Raw genomic sequence first — 20,916 nt, 5'->3', positions numbered from 1 at the left:
AATGTTCTATGTTCTAAATAGAATGGTGGGAACAATATCACTACAAGTGGCAACCCTCAGCTGATGGACGATACTAACCTGCCACCATTGCTCCCATCTCAAGATGGATTTGACAATTTTTTTTCAGTACAGGGACTTAATTTGAGGATTACTTTAAAAGTAGTTAATGTTGCACAGGCACAGCCCGACCACGGCCTCACGTCTTTGTCAGTGAATGTGTTCGCTGCAGGATTTCTGAGATCCTCGTACATTTTGTGCAGAGTTCAGGTCTTATTCAACAAATTATTCAGCAATCACTGCAGCAATTTTTTTGCACTTTTTTTCCTCTTTCCCTTCATCTACAGTACTGAATAATTTATTTTCTCCAGGTTCCTTAGATTACTTGATGAACAATTCCCCAGTGAAAACAACAACCAGGCAACAAGTTTCCAAATGCTGCTGGCAAGTTGCCTTCTGATGAAATGCTTTGCCTCTCTACCTCCAATAAAGTAACAAAAGAAAAAGAGAACCCTTATTTGCATTATGCCTTTCATCTCCAAACTGAATATGTATAATGTTTATAATGTGGGAAATAGAGCAACCAACTTGTGTACTGCAAGATTCCACCAAAATTTTAACATTTATAAAAATTCAAGATGTTAATAATGTCATTAAACTGGAGAGGCTGCAAAAAATATTTACAAGGATGTTACTTGGACTGGAGGGCTTGAGTTGTAAGGAGAGGCTGGATAGGCTAGGACTTTTCTCCCTGGAGTGTAGGAAGCTGAGGGGTGCCCTCATTGATGTTTATAAAATCATGAGTGGCATAGATAGGTGAATAGCCACACACAGTCTTTCACCTAGGGTAGGGGAGTCCAAAACTAGAGGGGATAGGTTTAAAGTGAAAGGGGAAAGATTTAAAAGGGACTTGAGGGATAACTTCTTCCTGCAGAAGCTGGTGTGTCTATGGAACAAGCTGCCAGAAGAAGTGGTAGAGGCAAGTACCGTTACGACATTTAAAAGACATTTGGACAAGTACATGGCTGGGAAAAGTTTAGAGGGATATGGGCCAAGTGCAGGCATATGGGACTAGCTCAGTTAGGCAACTTGGTCGGCATTGACAAGTTGGCCGAAGGGCCTGTTTCTGTGCTGCAAAGCTCTGTGACTCTGGTTTGTTGATAAATGCTGACTGTGCACTGAACCTCTGTGCTCTGTACAGCGTTGAGGGATCTTTCAGAGCTTCAGCTTAATGCTTCATCCAGAAGAAGCATCTGTATCAGGTAACAAGTAAAAAGCTAGATGATGTTCAATGAGACTTGAACCCATATTAATTAGAGTCAAGGGTGCTACCACTAAGCATAGGGTGCTGTCTTCTCACAGGGCCAATCCATTGACCTGGAATTTGTTGAACAATAAAGAAAAGTTATCAACAATCACTTATTACGGGATAAAAGGAAAAGGACTTAAGATAACTGTAGGTGCAGTTAAATACTGAAATCTGCAGGCTGAAGTCAGTGATAACCTAGTCCTCCTTGTGCAGTGCTATTGAACTGTTCACTAATGAAATCTGCACAAATCACATTAATGATGTACACAGGATAATTGCCCACTGCTCACACAAAAGATAAATAAATAACTGCAGCCTTGATCAGTCAGGATTAACAGTTTTTACAGCATACTATGTCAGAATTTTTAAACAATATTTCTGGCCTGGTGAGTTGTTTATGAATGTGGTGTCCCAATCTCTACAGGATGATGAACTGTGCATTAATCAATGCTTAAGTAGAAAGACAAAGCAGTCTGTTACCAAAGAATATGAATGAAAGAAATGGCTCTGGGCAGGATATATTGGAGTTTTACAGGATTTAAAATGTATGAGCTTTGCTGATTATATTTCTTTCCTTTGCTTCATTAGCTCCCAGTCCATCAACACGTTAATTTTAAAATTCTCAAATCCTATCACAGTTTTTTCTGTCTTTAAACATGCAACCTTTGCAACTACCACAGGTCTTACAGATCAATGCACTCTACATTCCAGCCACTTGCTCCTCCCCTGTTTTAAATCACTCCAGCAACGGTAACCATGGTTTTAGCTGCCTAGGCTCTAACCTCTGAAATTCCCTCATGAAACTTCTGTATCGTGCTTCTCCTGTATGGTGCTCCTTAAAACCTGTCCCTTTGACCAAGTTTTAATTTACCTGTCTCAAATCTACTCATGGTTCTGTGTATATTAAAATAAAACTCTCAGCTAAAACTCCTGTCGTTGATCTGGCATTTTTATCTACGTTAATGGCACTATATCCATACACTTGTTGCTGCAGAATATTTGATTGGTTAAAGTAAACAGTAATGCTTAGAAATATCCCACCCTTTTTTAAAAGATTTTAGGAGGTAAGCTGAGTCTTTTCATTGCCATAATTTTTGCACCGGAGTAATGGATTGGTTAGTTGAATTACATCTCATCAAATGAAATGCACAGATGTTATGTGCAAAGATTAGGTCTCCCATCATTGAATACCTTTGTTCATCTGGCAAAGGTCAGCCCAGGGAGGAGAAGGGAAGGGAGAGGCAGGAGGAGGAAGAGAGATTCACAGACTGAATCAAGAGATTAGTTCGGCACCAGCATTTTGACATCAGTCAGTAAATACAAGTTCTCAATGAATGAGAATGTTCTACATACAGCACCCTTTTCCCTCCAGATCATTGTATATTCCTGCACTTCATGTATCTAGTCCAAGCAATTATGTTTCTGTCCTGGTTTACGTACCCACACACAGTGAAGAATTCAACGGTCCCTTGGTTTAACAACATTCCTTCCCCTTAATTCTTCCTGGGAGGATCCTTGTTTTCCAATTACTGTTTACTTATTTGGCACTAGTGAATGTCATCCTTCACTGTAAGCCCACAGTGCATTACCCAAGCACCATGCTTTTAGGTCCTGCTGCTCTAGACTCACCAGAATTGTTGGAATCCGCACCCAAAGAATTTGCCAACCAAGCTTGTTGAGAGTTGTACACTGCAGGATACCCAGCCTTTGACTTGCTCCTGTGGCCATGTCTTTTTTAGGTGGCTGGACCAATTGAGTTTCTGGCCAGTGATGACCTCTTGGATATTGATGGTGGGGGACTTGGCAGTACTATTGCCTTTCAATGTCATAGTTAGGTGGTTGGACTCTGTCTTATTGCAGATGGTTATTGTGGTAGAATGCTATTTGCCATAGCAGCCTATGTCTAAGTCTTGCTGCGTGCAAGCATGAACGACTTCGCTTACTGAGGAGATCCCCAACTCACACCTTTCCTATTCTGTTTCTTCAGTACCGCACCCACCATTTTCTATCCCCTCTGAGATAACACCTCCCATTTTGCTCCCACCCAAACATCCTCTTCCCCTCCATTTCCCTGCCCTGAGCCACCCTACCCCTATCTCTCTGTCCTCCATGCCCATTTACAGCCATTTCACTCTCAACTCAAATTTCCCTCTATTCAATACCTGCCCCCCTCAATTTCACTGCTCACTCTCTATACCCCACTTGCCTCACCAAGCCCCTCTGTTCCGTCTCACTCCAGCCTTCTCAAAGTCCCCTCAAGCACCTTTTCCCTCCAGGCTTCCAATTTCTTTCCCACTTCTTTCAGTTCCCAAAGGGATCTGAGGGTCAACTTTTTCAAGAGGGTGGTGTGTGTATGGAACGAGCTGCCAGGGTGGGTACTATTATAATGTTTAAAAGACATTTATACAGGTACGTGGATAGGAAAAGTTTAGAGGGACATGGGCCAAATGCAGGGAAATGCAGCTAGCTCAAGTAGACAACTTGGTCGGCATGGGTGCGTTGGGCTGAGGGGCCTGTTTCCATGCTGTATCTATCTCTGACTCTAATTTCACTCACCCACTGAGCTCTTTCTTTTCCCCATTCCCTCCTATCTAACCCCACCTCTCCATTTAGCAGCCATCCTTGCCCTCCCCATTAATTTTCCCCCCACCAAGACCCCTCCCACCCAATTCCTCCTTTCCTCCTGCTCCCCCACCATCATGCCTCATTCCTATTTCTCTCCACCTATTTCTCTGCCTGCAACTTCCTTTCTCCAAATGTCCACCCCAATCTCCCTGCAAAATTTTCTTGTCAGTTTCCCTTCCAACCTCCTTCCCGAATCACAGCTTCCTCCCGACAAGCCCTGTCTCCCCAAGTTTCCTCAGCTCCATCTCCATCTCTACCTCCTCTCTTGATTTCATTCAACCCAAATGCCCCTCCATATTCGCCCCTGACAAGCAACTACCCATCCATATCCCATTTTCTCCCCACACTCATTCCATCATTTCACACCATTCTCTCCACACCATTCTAACCATTTCCTGTGTCTTTTCCATTTCCCTCCTCTAAGCCACTGCCTCCAAATTTCAACCTTCTGAGCTCCTCTGATTTTTCTCTCCACTCTGAGTGGACCCATCCCCCTCAAGTACCCTGTCCACCCCATTTACCTTTCCCCATACCATTTCTCCATCCATTCTCGCTCTACCTACCTCCCTCCCTCCCTCCCAATCCCCCTTTGCTTCCACTCTCTTAACCCTTTCTTTATCCTCCCTTTTGATTCCCTTATCTCTACACAACCCTCCTTGCACTAACAGCCTTCTCCACTCTATTCCACCCCCACCCCACCCTGCCCAACCCTATTCCTTACTCTGTCCTTACTTTCCTCTATTTCACCATCCCCATTCACCAGTATCCTCCTCCACTGGTCCTTGTTCACTCAGCCATTTTAGTCCAGTATCCCCAGTAATCTGGGGCTGTGGTGAGACTATGGAGGAGTGAGAAATTTGAAGTGCAAGTCATCCTACAGGAGGAGTTGGCTTGCTGAAGAAAATTGTACTCGTTTCAGCTGCAGAAACAATTCAACAATAGCAATTATGTGAAAGAACTGGAATCAGAAAAAGGGGGTTAAAAAAATAATGAAATAAGCAGAAAGTTAGAAAAATCTTATTCAGCAACAAAATGACTTTGTGGAGCAAAAGAATAAGTCTCATAAGTCCATTCTCCATTTAAACAGAAGAATATTTATTTGATCCATCTTCCTTTTGCAGGAGAGAGAGAGAGGCCCAACTGTGTTTATAGTGCAGTCAACACGTACTAAATTGTGCAAAGTATAACATTTTTATACAGGTCTTTGGAGGTGAGGTACAACAAATTGACAACTAACAATAAGGTGCATGATCAGCTACTTCTGATATCACTTTCCCTGTGAGTCCAGTGTTACTTGGAGAACCCTGACTGGTCAATATTTCGTCGTAACAAGCTGTTCCTTTTATTATACACACTCTCAGGAAGTCATTTGTACTCAACAGGCCTGTTATTTCTAGCCACCATCTGTGTTTACAGGTTTACCATCTATATGCACTTCTGCAGAGATCAATTGTTTCAGGAAAAAAATGAGATCTCTATACCACTTCTTTTAAGTGCCTTTATTCTGGAAATTGATCTATTAACTCAAAGCCTGATAATTCTGTGAAAGTTTGTCATATACTAGTGGCTCCAGAAATGCCAATCAAATCCTCATCTGTGTTGCCCTACTATGTAGTATCACATAATGATGCACAAGCTAATCTTGCATGCCGTTTCCCCATGTCTGGATTTCCTACTACAATGACAAAGACAGAATTTACAAGTTGTGAACTAATAAATAGGGTAACGTACTACAATTGAGACTGTCAGCTTATAAATATCAGCAGTTATTTCCTATTGTGTGTCACTCCCTCTGTTCAGTCTAGGAATGGTGTCCAGGAGAAATGTGCAGCATTAAAACATTGCAAAGAGAAAAGACTTCCAATGTTAACCGTCTTCTGGGATTGCACCAGCAATGCTGTGGATATGCACAATGGGGCTGCAATGGAAACCATCACTTTGTCAAGGAGGATTAATGCCATGTCTATAAATGAATCAAAAATATCTCACTACCTTCTCTGCATTTTACATTGAGTGTTCAGCTGATAGAGCCTGATTAGTTAGATATTAAGGAAATCAAGAAATGTGGGATAAGTGCAGGAAAGTGGCACTGAGGTAAACGATCTGCTGTGATCTTATTGAATAGTGTAGCAGGCATGAGGGGCCAAATGGCCTACACCTTCCATTTCTTATGTTCTGATAAAATATTTGCTGCAATAGTTGTCAAAAATGTTATTCAAGTGACTTGATCAAAACTTTATGAAAAAGGAAATAAATGTTTTCTTTGCTAGCAATTAATCCTGCCTTTGGCCCATCTCTAAAATAATGATGTACAGACCATCCCTGCTTTAAGAATGCCTGACTAATGGACATATGAATAAACTCCTATAATATTATTAAATTAAAAAATTTGATGTATCTACATGTTTGTTCCTACAAACAACAGAACTAGTTTCCTCTCTCCCCACTTTTGGTAATTGTTATTTATTATCAGTTTTATGTACTTTTTATGCCATTTATGCCATACAATATTGTGGAGGTCTGGTTACCATATGGAATAATTTTTGTGTATTTTCCAATGTACGGACAAAATTGACTATGGACTTCTGTAAAAACAGAATCCGTTTGTTATCTGGCAATGGCCTGTAGCCATAAATAGAGCACACAATAAAGAAATGAATTCAACATCCTCAATCCCTAGACTCACTCCCACTCCCCTACCCTTGATGCCACTCACAATCTCAACAGCTGTCTTAATAAAAGTGAGCACTGCTGACACTTCTAATCTCTGCAAGCACTAGTCTCCTCAGGTGCACCAATCTTCTGTAACCAGATATAGCAATCTGTATATAGAATGAATCGTATTAAAATGTCAATGGCAGCAAGCACGTTGTGTGAATAAGATGAAGTTGGAAGGAACTTTGGACCAGCACACTACTTGACCCATTTCATAGCCAACACAGAAGTACTCTGTCATGGCAACATTAGCCAGTGAAGCAAAACAATGACCATGCTGTGCATTCATGAAGATCAGCAGTGGGCAGCATGCCTGGCATTCTCTGTTTCTGGTGTCATGCTTACAGCAGGGAACAATAATCAGTTTTGGTACTGCAACCCATATAGGTTTCCTGGCACCTATATATAGGCAGAAGAAGTTATTACTTGCCTACACCCAGGTAAAACTACATCAATGTGCTCTATCACCTTTGGAAATTCTGTCCAGACTGAAATCTGAAACTGGATACTCTTCAATTAGGGCTACAAGTTGCTGAGGGAATTACTGCCATGGGGAACTCAGCAACATGGTGCAATTGTGCCCAGTCATTTTAACCATTTTCCATTACAACCTTGAGACCAGCCATCATCCCTTTAAGAGCTACAGGTATAGGAATATCCTGCCTTCAATTTTGGTGCATTCCAACCACATTATGTATTACAAATGTTGTCAAATTGTGCGTTGAGTTAAGTTTACTTCATGTAGCAAGACCATATATAGACTAATGTATTAAAATAAAACACTGAGGTCAACTGGCTTTTCATCAGATCATGTAGGATATGCAGCACAGAAATGGGCTTTTTGACCAACCAGTTCATGTTGGTGTTTATGCTATACTTGAGCCTCGTGCTGTCTATCTTCACCTAAATCTATCAGCATAACCCTCTATTCTATATTTCCTCATATGCTTGTATAGCTATCTCTTAAGTGTATCCATACTATTCACTTCAGTCACTCCCTGTGGTAGCAAATTTCACATTTTCACCACTCTTTGGAGAAAGAAGTTCCTTCTGAATTCCCTGTTAGAATTCTTGTTGATTATCTGTTATTACTGGTCTCTAGTTATGATCTTCCCCACAAGTGGAAATATTTCTTCTGTATCCATTTTGTCAAAACTTTCCATAATTTTTAAAGACTTCAATTTTTAAAAAAACTATATGTTGCTCCTCCACCCCCTTTTCTCATTAAAGACACCCAGTGTGTTCATACTTTCCTGGCATGTGCATCCTCATATTTCTGGTTTAGTTGGATTGGTTCCTCTGGGAGCCACTTATAGCCCTTTGCCGTTTGCCAAAAGGGTCTAACATTGGCTCTTGTTGGTAGGGTTACCCTGCACGCAAAGTCTACCTATGGCCCATTCCAGGACAACACTGGAACCTCTGCAAAGGTGTTCTCCAGATGAGTGTCAAACAGACAATTGATACGTGGATCATTGTTACCACCTCCTACGTGTCGTGGCACTGATGCAATATTCCAACTGTCCCGAGTTTGACGAATCAATGTGACCAAGCTGAGGCCAGTTCTGGGTGTCATAAAGTGAACAAACTTGAGTCACAATGGTTTGATATTAGGAAGCACCTGGAAAACATGAGTATTGCTAAGCTTCCTGTTACACATTGGAGTAAACTTGGCGTACATTTCAGAAACTATAACCCAGATTTTCCATTCCAGTTATGGAAATGTCTTCAAGTGCTGTTCTGTCAGTTCCCTATTTTCCCTTGCTACCTCTGGCATCTTCCATTGGAACTGATGCCAAGCATTAAATCTGCCTAGGTATGTGTGGGTGTATTAAAATTAGATGCAAATGACAGAAATTTGGCATGTGACATATTTCTTTCTTTAGCAAATCTGGGGGCAAGGAACACCCAAGTTGGAAAGGCCAATTTTAAACCTAAAAAAGACCTCCAAAAAAAAATTACCTGCTTTTCTATACATTGAAATTCAGAGGCAGAAAACCAGAAGCTGGAAGGAAATGCTAAGATAACCACAACTTTCTGGGAGTCACCCAAACACGGAATCAAGCCTTAAGTCTTTTACAAACCAAAGCTTAAATCCTTAATCTGTACCAAACAGGGGTTAGCATGGCTCAGGTCTATTAACTGAAAATTGCAGGAACTTTCCTCGTGAATAGTTGCTAGGATTGGTACCATTGAAGACAAAAGTGGCATCCCCTTGGCCACTGTGCACTGGCTAAAAATGTGTCCAGATTTATTAAGATAAAAAGAGATTGCAAACTAAAATAGTACATCGCTATAGAAAGCAAACTTCTGCATTTCATTAGTTGCTTTGACTGTTTGAAATGAATGCATTCAGATTTCTTGCTATAATTCTTCTTCATTGATTTAAATGGAAAGCCTGGCTATACCCTTATGGTAGTAGTGTGACACATTACCCTGTCGTCCTTTGCTACTCCCTCCTACATTGAGGATCTCACCCTTCTCCACTCCTTTGCCTCCTTTAAATTCCTTGTTCTTTGCTGCTCGCTCATAATCAAAAAAGTCTTCACACTGAGATTTCTTCCTTCCCTTTTACCTCTCCACCAAGCAGCTAATTGTTCTTGGTGATTCAGTCTTCATCTGTATCCATCCTCACAGTTCACTGTCTCCCATCCTCCCTTTATTTTTCATCCAAGTAATCTTCCAACGCATATAACGGGATATATTGACCTTGCCTTCTTACATAACATCAATGTCTCCATCATCTCAATCATGAATAAGCCAATGCTGAACTTTCCCTTGTACTGCTCTCTACCCTCATTTCCCTTTACTCTCCCAACTCTACTTCCTCCTGATTTTGCCTGAGTAAAGAAACTCTTTTAATCCTCAATTTAAGCTAACATTCAGTAGCTACTGATCTGCTTAATCATACTCTAATTTCAATCTTTGTTATCTTAGTCCCATTAAACTGTGGGTGTCCCTTGCCCTGCCTTTGTCCCCAGTCCAAATTTCATCTCCCAGTTCAAGAAGTGTAGAGTGAACATGTATATCCATTCAATGCCAGATCGGGCTGAGGTAGAGAAAACAATGTTGGGCCCTTTTCTCTTTGAAAATAGCTCACTATTCCAGGCTGATCCCAGAATGTAAGAATATTCCCTCGCTTCATTGGAGAGGATGCAGAGGAGATTCACCAGGATATTGCCTGGGATGGAGCCTTTCAGTTAAGAGATATCTAGATCACATTTGCTTTCCTTGTAGCAGAGGAGGCTGGGAGAGGACCAGATAGAGGTATGCAAAATTATGAGGGCTTAGATAGAGTAGATGGTAGGAAAGCCTTCCGCACAGCAGAGTCCAAAACCAGAGGGCATAGGTATATGATTAGGAACAGGAGATTTAGAGCAGATATAAGGAAGAATTTTTTTGAGCCAGCAGGTGTCTGTAACACTCTGCCCGAGGGGATGATGGAGGCAGGTACTCACACAACAAGTACAAAATATGTGTGCAAGCACTTGGATCACCCAATGTATAGAAAGCTACAGACCAAGAGTTGACAAATAGGATTAGTATAGATGGGTATTCGATGATTGCCATGGGGATGGTGGGCTGAGGAGCCTGTGTCTGTACTCAGTGACTCCAACATTACCTTCCACTATATCCCCCACCATTACCTCTGACTTCCTCACCATCACAGAGCACCAGACTATACTCCTAAGACTTGCTACTGCCCGAACAGCTTTCTTTAGTTTCCCTCCTATCTACTTTTATACCCGCAACAATCAACTCTATTCTTACCAAGCTGCTGAACAACTTCCATCTGTGGCCCCCCATATCAGTTGTTATTGTTAATGGTTGTTTCTCTTTGAGTACTGTCTCTCTTGGTGTACTACACCATCTTCCTGCAATGCATCTCCAGCATTGTTCTGTTGGGTGAGACTGCTGCTTCCGTTACAACATACCTGACAACATAATCGGAAGATCACCTTCAACATTTTCTCTTCGACTCCAGCATCCTTACCACTGCTACCTCATGAGAGTGTATTCTTGGTTCTCTCATGTTTCTCATCTACATGCTGTCCGTTGTCAATCTCATTCAGAGAAAGTGGCATGTTGCACATGTGCACCAGTATTGCCCTGTTAGTTTTATTCATACAACGGATAGAGAAATCAATGCCCATCCTTAATGGTTTGAAAACTGGTGGCAATCACCTTCTTAAACCACTGCAGTCATTATAGTGAAAGCATTTCCTCAGCATTGATAGGTTGGGGGATCCCAAGATTTTCACGCAATGAAATGAAGGAATGGTGGAATATTTCCATATGAGGTTTGTATATGACTCGGAGGGAAACTTGAAAGTGGCATATGCACGTAATTGCAGTCCTTGCCCTTTGTGATAGTTGATTTGCAGGTTTGGGAAGTGCTATCAAAGAAGTCTTGATGAGCTCCTGCAATGTATCTTGAAGAGAGTAAATACCCCAACTATTATGCAGCAGTAGTGGAGGGTATGAGTGTTAAGTGATGGAAGGGATGCCAATGAAGCAGATTCTTTGGGTGTTGAGCTTCCTGAGTGTCATTAGCACAGTACTTATCCAGGCAAATGGAGAGTATTTCATTCTTATCAATGGGGCTTGGACAGACAGGAGGTGAATCACCGTCCACAGAGTAACTGGCTTGCTATTGTTTTATTTATATGACTAGTCCGGTTAAATCTCTGGTTGCTGATGACGCACACATAGGAAGTTATTGTTGGTATTAGGTTGCAGAATGAGGGGAAGTACTCCAGTTGCTGTTCACTTATTCGGCCAAGCCTAAATAATTTCCAGGTGTTGCTGCACACGAGGCAAAGGCTGCTTCTCATCTGAGGCATCGTAAATGGATTTGAACACTGGATACTGAACACATTCCACTTTTAAATTTACAATGTGCAGATCATGGGTGAAGTGGTTGAATATTGCTGGGTCTAACTCAATAACCTGAAAAATGTCCTATAATCTGACCTCCAACAATCACAACTCTCTTCCTTTGTGCTGGATAATTTTATTAGTGTTCCATGAACAGCATTTAAGCAGATGTTGCTTACATGTTGATGGTACCCACACTCGACTAAGCTCTAAAATTCAGCTCTTTGGTGTGTATTTGGATCAAGGCTGTAATGATAACTGCTGAGTAGTTATGGTGAAACCCCAAACTAAACAACAGTGACCAGGTTGGTGTTACTTAATAGCATTGTCAATGTTACCTTCTATCACAGCTCATCTACCCGATGTAACTGCAATGATATATGCCTGGTTTGGGTTAAGTTGGGTGCAAATTCTGATTTAACATTTAAGTTCAGGTAAGGTCAAGCCATTCCAGCCCCTTCAGTACTTTATCCAGATGTCGATATTGTACTTAGCACTACTTCCTGTCCTTTGTTCTTCTGCAATGTATTCCATCTATTTTTCCACCTTTCACTAAATGCCTCAGGACTGGGTTAGTTTGAGTTGGGTATGGAAAATGGTATGAATACTCAGACTTGAGCTAGCTTTGGGTTGGCTGTGGTTGGGTTGGGTATGGAAAGTGTTATGAATACTCAGGTTTGAGTCAGGTTTGGAGTAATTATGGTTCTGTTGGGTATGGAAAATATCGTAAATACCAGGCTTAAATTGGGATTGAATTCACCATGGTTGGGTCAGGTTTTAGCTTTATGATTTGAGCAGACCTCCACCTTCCAACACTTTGCTAGTGATTAAGAGTAGATTGATGGGAGAGTCATTGGGCAGGACATACCCTGGTAACTTTACTACATTTTCACGGAGATTTCACAATTGTACTGGAACAGGTTGGCTGGGGGTATGGCTCCTTCAGGGACACAAAACTTCAGCAATACAGCTAGGACACTAACAGGGTCCATAGATTTTTTCTTCTGTGCACTCAGCCAATTGTTTACATCTTGTGGAAAGAATCAAAGTCTTGCTTCTTTGATGGTGAGCACTCCAGGTGAAGGCCAGCAAATCATGCACTTGGCATTTCCAACTGAAGATGATTGTAAACACTTCATCTAGTTTTTTGCACTCATGTGATGGGCTGCATGATCATCAGTGGTACATCCTCTCATGAACTGTAATTTGCCACCACCATTCATGACTGGGTGTCTCAGCTTGTTGTAGGATTTGTGAGCTGAACCAAACCTGCTGATGTCCAGGTAGTTGCCCAGCATTGAGTTGCTAAATCTATTGAGTATACCCTCTTTAACTTTAGTATGAGCCACACAACATCAGGATGTGAAGGTGGAACTTTATCTCCACAAGGATGGTGCAGTGGTCATTCCTACCACCACTGTCATGGGCAAATGCATCTGCACTAGCTCGTTAGTGAGGACAAGATCAAATAGATTTTTCTTGTATGATGCCTCTCACTGCCTGCTACCAGTCTGGTAGCTAAGCCATTCAGACCTCTGCCAACTCCGTCAGTGATGGTGCACACACATGGTGAATATTATTCATCATCTAGTGCCCGTGAATATTAGTAACATTTCTTCCAAGTGGTGTTCAACGTAGAGGAATACTGCTGACTAACCAATTGGTAGTATGTGGTAATTAGCAGATTTCCTGCCCTGCCTTTGGCCAATGTCATGCAACTTCCTGAGATGCTCAAGCAGTGTCCACCCAAAGTTGAAGACTCACAGTGTCACTATGTATGCCATAATGCCATCAACCCTGCAGGACCTGTCTGAATGTTAGGACAGAACATACTTGGGATGATGAAGGATGGGTCTAGGAGAATGGGTGAAAAGTTTGATTGAGAAATTGACCATATCAGCCTTTTGTTTGACTATGTGGTACAGCTCTCTCACTTACTTACACTTCTCAAAATGTGCACATAGGGAATTATTATTGTGTCATAGCACTTCAGCACAAGTGAATGGGTCATTTCTAAGGTTTGTTAAAAATTAGCCAATTATTGTCAGTATTGTGTAACCTAAAGACTAGAGACAGTAAGTGCGGCAGGTTTCTTTCACTAAAGGAATAGCAGTCTGACAGTTTCAGTCATCATTACTGATTTCCATCTCTACTGCGTCCACACTTTTCCACCCCTTCCCATTCCTGACTCTGAGAAAACGGGAAATTACATTTGAGAAAGCAACCAGCAGGCAAAGACAAAGCAGCAGCGCAGAGTAGCCCATAGGCAGGAAATAAATGGATTGCATGATGTGCGTGGCAATATGGAAAGACATTTTATCTGCTTATACTTGGTACTGTTGCGAAATTCAATGATTACCTCCAGACTAACATTGACACACAGCAAAATACTTCACACAGATGTCTCAGAGTCACGTCTGCTAAAATCATTTGTAAAACCTGGTTTTGCTGTGGCCACTTTAAATCACATAAAATAAAGGCTGACATTTGCTGAGTGTAGTTTAAAGGCCCCAGACATTAAACTTTCTTGTCTCGAAGGGAGGCGACCCTATAATACTAAGCACTATGCTGAGTATGCCATGAATTTAAATGAATCGAATATCTATTGTTGATTCATACAATGAGCCCTATTTAATAACAAATCTATAAACAGCAGCTGCGTAAACTCATTAATTTTTTTTCCTACTTAGAAGGTGGAAGGAAATTGTTGTAGATTATTAAAATTATGGAAGTGCTGTTTGGAATGAGTTATGCTTGCTGTTCCGTGCCACGTTCTGTCAATGGTCACTTTTATGTTATTGTTGCCTAGTTCTTTACACAGCCAGCTGAACACTCTGGGTTTCTTAAGATCATTGGCTTGATCTTCCTGTAAGTTAGCCGTTCTTCTGGGGCCAATAACTCCATTGTTTGGATAACAGCAGTATGATGATATCAGTAATGCAAAGACATCATCACATACTACATGTAACATGGTGAATTCCTGTGTAAATAAAGAGAAAAATCCATATTGTTATTCAAGAGGGTTGGAATTAGATGAGCATTTTCATGTGTTTTATAATATTGCTTCAACTTTTCCGTGATTTTGTAAATGTCATCACGAAAATATAAATCCATTAAAATCCACCTTGTCCATTCCACAAAGTTTCCTTGTTTTCTGATTATCACATTTTTTCTCTTTAGTTCACAACATGATATATCACATGTCACTCAAGAGAATGAGTTACCTTCTCCTGGCTTTCCACCATCGGTACTGCAAAATGTGCATATAATGATTTGTAATTCCAATGGTTTTCTCTCCTGTCAGCACAGATTAGGAATTTCCACTCAAGTAGTTACCATTTTACCATCACAAGAAATTAAAAATCCATTAATTTCTTCAAGTATTATATAAAAAAAAATTCCCTTTTTAGGCACAATTTTATATTCCACAGCAACATAGAAAATAGGAGCAAGTGTAGGCCATTTGGCCCTTCAGATCTGCTACACCATTCGGTATGATAATGGACAATCATCCACCGGTAGCAAAAAACAATCTGCTGGAGGAACTCAGTAGGTCGAGCAGCATCTGTGGGAGGAAAGGAATTGAAACCCTGCATCAGGATCTTTCCTCCCACAGTTCCTGACATCAATTCCTTTCCTCCCACAGATGCTCCTCAATCCACTGAGTTCCTCCAGCAGATTGTCTGTTGCACAAGATTCCGGTATCAGCAGTCTCTTGTGTATCCACTTCAGTACCCTGTTCCTGCATCCCCCCATATCCCTTGAGCATTAAGAAATTTATCAATCTATTTATCACAATGACTAAACTACAATTATAATGCAGAAGTTAGCCATTTTGTCACATTTGATCATTGGCAGTGTTGTCAGCTATACCAATCCAAAGCATCACAGCTATTCAAAGCAGCCAGGTGGATGATCAACTCCAACAAGAGTGAATCTAACAGCTTACCCTTGGCATTCAATTGCATTACCATTGCCCAGTTCCCCCATCATCAATATTCTGGGGATCACCATTGATCTGAAACTAAATGGACAAGCTACATAAAGGTCTACATCACTCAAAATGCTCAGTACCATACAGGACAAAACAGTCCATTTGATTGGTTCCCTGTCCAGCACTCTGAACATTCATTCCCTCCACCACCAGGCAGTGGCTGCAGTGTGTACCATTTACCCCAGTTACTCCCCAAGGCTATTCTGACAGCACCTTCCAAACCTGCAACCTCTACCACCAAGAAAGATGAGAGCCTCTGATGCATGGAAACAACATCACTACCGTCTCCCCTCCAAGTCACACAAGTATATCGTCATTCCTTCATTGTCACTAGCTTCAAATCCTGGAACTCCCTACCCAACAGCAATGTGGAGATACCTTCCTGTTCCTGCTTCTATTTTATATATTCTTATGTTCAATGCTCTGTCAAACTGAGTGCTTGTTGTGCCATCTCGGGAGGCTGAGAAGGATCATACATGCGTATGTAACTGGTGTCACATTTCGGCTGGACTAAGTAAACACAGCAGAACTTTCTTCCAAGAAGGCACTAATGAACCAGGGTTTTTCTTCAAACAACTTGTTGCTTTATTATCACAAGTCCCCTAGCTTTAAATACATTTTAGCATAACCAGTATATTTGCTAAACTTCAGGATCCCTCACCCCTCTGTCAAACAATAGCTTCCAACTGTTCCTACAACACCTATCCAGCAAGCTGTCCAGCTTCTACCCTGATTACTTGGCCTTTTTTACATTTTTTTTCCTACCCTTGGTTCATAAACCACACAGGACAATAGAGGGGTGGGGAACAGAAGTTCAATCAGGCATAAACCATTCAATCCCTCATCCTGCATCACCACTCAATAAAATGATGGCTGATCTTCATCTCAGCACCACATTCCCTTCACTAACCCCATGCTCCTTGATTTCCTTAAGAAACAGAGGAACAGCAGGTAATCAGGAGCACTTCAGGCTATGTGACGGAAACAGATTAATTCTAAATGCAAATAGGGATATAATGCATATGCAAGTTAAGATGATTGTTGACTTTTGTGGAGAGATTTTGAGAAAAAATACCAGAGAAAGTGATTGCATGCAGCAAAAAACAATTTATTTTTCAAACGATTATAGTCCTATTTCAGAAATTAACAAAGTGAAACTAAGTTAAGAATCAAAACAAAAATTATAAGTATTAAACTCAGTTTCTCAATTTACTTGAAGTTTATCATTTTACTTCATTTGGACAGAGTATTTGAAAATTAAAACAATTGCACTCAATTTTTTCACAAAGTCAGGATGTCCCAAAGTGTTTTATCGCCAATGTAGGACTTTGTGAAGTGTGGTCATTGTTGAAGAAGATTCGAAGTCACATTGTTATAATCTTTTACTGCCACCAGTAAACATCTGGTATCAAGACTGTGGCACTGCCTTAGTAACATGATCAATGGCGCCATCTAGAGACATGCTGAGGCATAAATGGAGAAGACAAACGATCAATGAATTAATTGGTTTATTATTGTCACATGTACCGAGATGCAGTGAAAAGATTTGTTTGCATGCCGTCCACACAGATCATTCCATACATAAGTACATCAGGGTAGTACAAAAGGAAAAAGAACAACAGAATACAGAATATAGTGTTACAGTTACAGAGAGAGTGCAGTGTAGGTAGATAATTAAGACGCAATTATCTACCTGCACTGCACTTAGAGAAAGTCAGCAGGTTAGGCAGCATTTGTGGAAAGAGAAACAGGAGTTAACTTTTCAGTTCAAAAGGCATTCTTCAGAGCGGCATGATGCGATGTCTTCTGGGATATGCGCAAGCATCGGCTCGGCAACTGACTTTTTTGTCTTGACGAAGGCTAACAGATGGGACTGCCTGACAGTAAAGGCCTGGTGGCAACTCGCGGGGGGCTAAGCTTTCAGTTGTACGTGATGCTAACCAAACACCGACTGAAATACATTACTCTAGACATAGGTCATGTTATTAAGCAAAAGAGGTTTTAAAGGGAATCCATGGCACCTTGGAGTTTTGTGACACCTGCCACTCTGTGAAAGCACAATGTCCTTGTATGATGCTGCCAATTGTTCCTGGTGACATCCTTCATGACAGTCTGGAATGATCCTGTTGCTTAAAATGTGTTGACATGTGGTGTGAACAAATGTGGTGTCCTTGGTAAAGCAGGTGATGCTGCAATGAACGTCCAGCTGTAAGCATACTGTTGTGCAGTTCTGGTGGTTAGTGTCACATACCACTGGTACTGCCTCTGCTTCCTGCTTCCCCTGTCTTCTTCTAAAAGAGCAACAAAAGAAGAGAATTCCCAATGGAAACTACAACATGTCTTGTGTAAAATATTCGGTGGAGAAAATGGCAACCCCACAACAAACGTTTCAAAGGCTGGCTTCAAATTAGGTCAGAAAAAGATATTAGAAAATTGAATTGAAATTAAATTTACAAACAAGCCATTAACCATAAATCATCTTTGCCTTCTCTCTGGCTCACAGTAATGCTGGTTGCTGGTCTTGCACAGGTGAGGATAGGAACCCGTGTCCAGGCGGTTGAACGGTGGGTGAGTGATAGAGTTGAGTGTTAGTAGTGCATAAATGAACCTCACATCTCCAGACTTTGTCAGCCCTCATGATTGTTCATAAACAGGCAAAATTGAAAAGATGCTTCATTCACAAGCTTTTCTGGACTAGCAAACAACAACGTCTTTGCAAATATACTCTTCATCCTCTCTAATGCCATTACATCCTTTCTGTATTGTAGTGAGCAGAACTGAACCCTAACCATGGCATAATTGGTGCTTTACACCGTTCTAGCAAGGGAGCCTCTGTATTTAATAAAAGAAAGTTTCCCTCTTGCCTTCGTAACCACATTATTTACCAGTTCTCCTATCTATGGACGTTCTCCCCCGATTCCTCTAAATCTCAGTGTCTCACTGTTTATTGTGTATTCCCTGGTTTTACTGGTCCTCTCGAAATGCATTATCCCACACTTTGACAGATCGACCTCCATTTGCCACTATTGTGCCCACCTAAACAGTCCAATGATCTATTTCAGTAATTTTCCTTAATATCAGCTATATGGTTATTTTGTGTATTATTGCAAACTTCTTGATTGGATCCTGACAAGTTTAAATCATTTGTATTACTACACCAAAAAAAAGGGGCCTACCACTACTATGTATAACCCGACAACATTCTGCCATTAACTTCCCACTGACCATTAACCTGCAGTTTCTTGCCACTAAGGTAGTTTTGGATTCAACTGTTACCTTCAGTTGGATCCCACAAGCTTTTCATTTCTTCACCTGCCAGTTATGTGGGGCTTTGTTGAAAGCTTTGCTAAAATCCACATACACCATATCAAATATGCCACTTTTACCAACCATGCTCATTACCACCTCAAAAATTCAAATCAGGATAAAAAGACACAATTTTCTCTTGCAATATCTACTGTGGCTTCTGATCCTTTTAAATGATCATTAGAACTATCCATCAGAATTTTCTAAATGATTTGCTCACCACTGAAATTAGGCTGATTGCCCTATAAGAACACAGTCCATTCTTTTCTGTACAGCATTAGCACACTCCAATCTACCAGTACCATAACTATAGCCAGAAACGATTGGAAAATGGTCAGACCTCAGCTATTTAATTCCTTGCTTCTCTTAACAGCCTAGAATACATTTCATTCATCACTGCCAACTCGGCTACTTTTAAAGTTTTTAACTACACTTAATATTTCCTGTCTGATTATATTTATCCCGTTAAGTATTTCATACTCATTCTCCTTTCAGCTAATGTATTCATTGTTCCTCTTTTTTGAAGACTATCACAAATTAAGAACCATATACACATTTTCCAACTTTGCCCTCTTGATCCTTGATACATCCTACATTTCTTTGCTCTTTAATTGTTTAAACTTACCTCTATTTGATTTATGACTTCATGTTCACTTTGCTTCCCTAACTTCTTTTTTACTTTCATTCTTGCTGTTTCTATACTTTAGACTTTCTGGAGTATTGATCTCTCAATATTAGACACAAGGTTGACCTTTTTGCCATATCTCATCCTGTATGTTCCTTGACATCCACTAGTGTTTTAGATTTGGGAGTCCTATATGATCTGACCTCTCATCATATCCTTGAAAGCTATCATTACTTTGCCATTGATTTACCAAGTGGCAACTTACCATTCACTCTTGCTAAATCATGTAAGTCTAGAAATATTGTCCTTTCCTCAGAAGAAATCTTTAACTCCTGGTCTATTTTTGTATTTCTCCGTGACCATGCCAAACCTAACTTTAAAATAATCATGACCATAAAAATGTTCTGCCAAGTTTCATTCTGCAAAACCATGTCCAGAACTGGCACCTCTTTTGTTCAATTTGCTACAGATTAGTGGAATAAAAAGAGTTCTCCTGAAAGCATTTAAAGAGTTCTGTGCCTTGTAAACCTTTTATAATTTTTCTGTCCCAATTAAGATAGTTGAAATCCCCACCATTATAGCCCTAATAATTCTTGGTTTTCCTCAACTACATCTACATTGTGTGTTGAAAAGTTGAATTCAAATATAAATCTAACCATGTCATGAAGTCAGTTATTCAAAAATTTTGAAAATATATTTTTTAAATACACCATTGGAGAAACATTAAAATAACTTTAGTGTGAGGATTAAAAGTAGAACATGAACCTAGATTTTTCATTACCTTGGCTAGAGATGCAATGTTCTGACTCCTGCATAAACATAGAAATCCCAAACCTGCTCAGCTCGACTAACACTTTCCCAGCTCCGTTATTGGAGCTTTGTATGGAGTCCAGTGGTACAACAGAAACTTGCAGGAACTCCCCAACATTTATCCCTAGGAATCATTCTCAATTACCACACCAGGTTAGACTTGACACCGGGTCTGCATTTCAATGGAGCTTTTATTGCTCTGAGGAAGAATAGGGTAAGGCATATTGTTTAATTATTTGCAATGTGCAGTAATATTATTTAAGTGCTTTTCGTGTTTCCAGATGATTTTGGTTTTTTTCAATAAGTTGATTTTTTAATTTTTAAGTGCTTCAGAATTTCAGTGATAGCATTGACAGACCAACCACAAAGTAAAAAAAAGTCAGTTTAAGTACATGTATGCATAGGTGCAATGTAAAACTTACTTGCAGCAGCATCACAGGCACATAGCATCAAATAAGCAGCTTTCACAAGAGAAACATAAATTATACACAATGTTTACAAGAAAAAAATACACAAGTAGAACAAAAACAAAACAAAGTCAATTTTAGTGCAAAGTGATCAGGGTGGTCATAGCGTTGCTAAACTGTAGTGGTAATTAGGGGTTTGCCGGTTGGTTCAAGAACTGAATGGTTGAAGGGAAGTAGCTGTTCTTGAACCAGG

This window comes from Pristis pectinata, chromosome 12 (assembly GCF_009764475.1).
Source record: "Pristis pectinata isolate sPriPec2 chromosome 12, sPriPec2.1.pri, whole genome shotgun sequence".
In the NCBI taxonomy this organism is placed as follows: domain Eukaryota; kingdom Metazoa; phylum Chordata; class Chondrichthyes; order Rhinopristiformes; family Pristidae; genus Pristis; species Pristis pectinata.
This window is presented reverse-complemented; position numbering follows the sequence as displayed.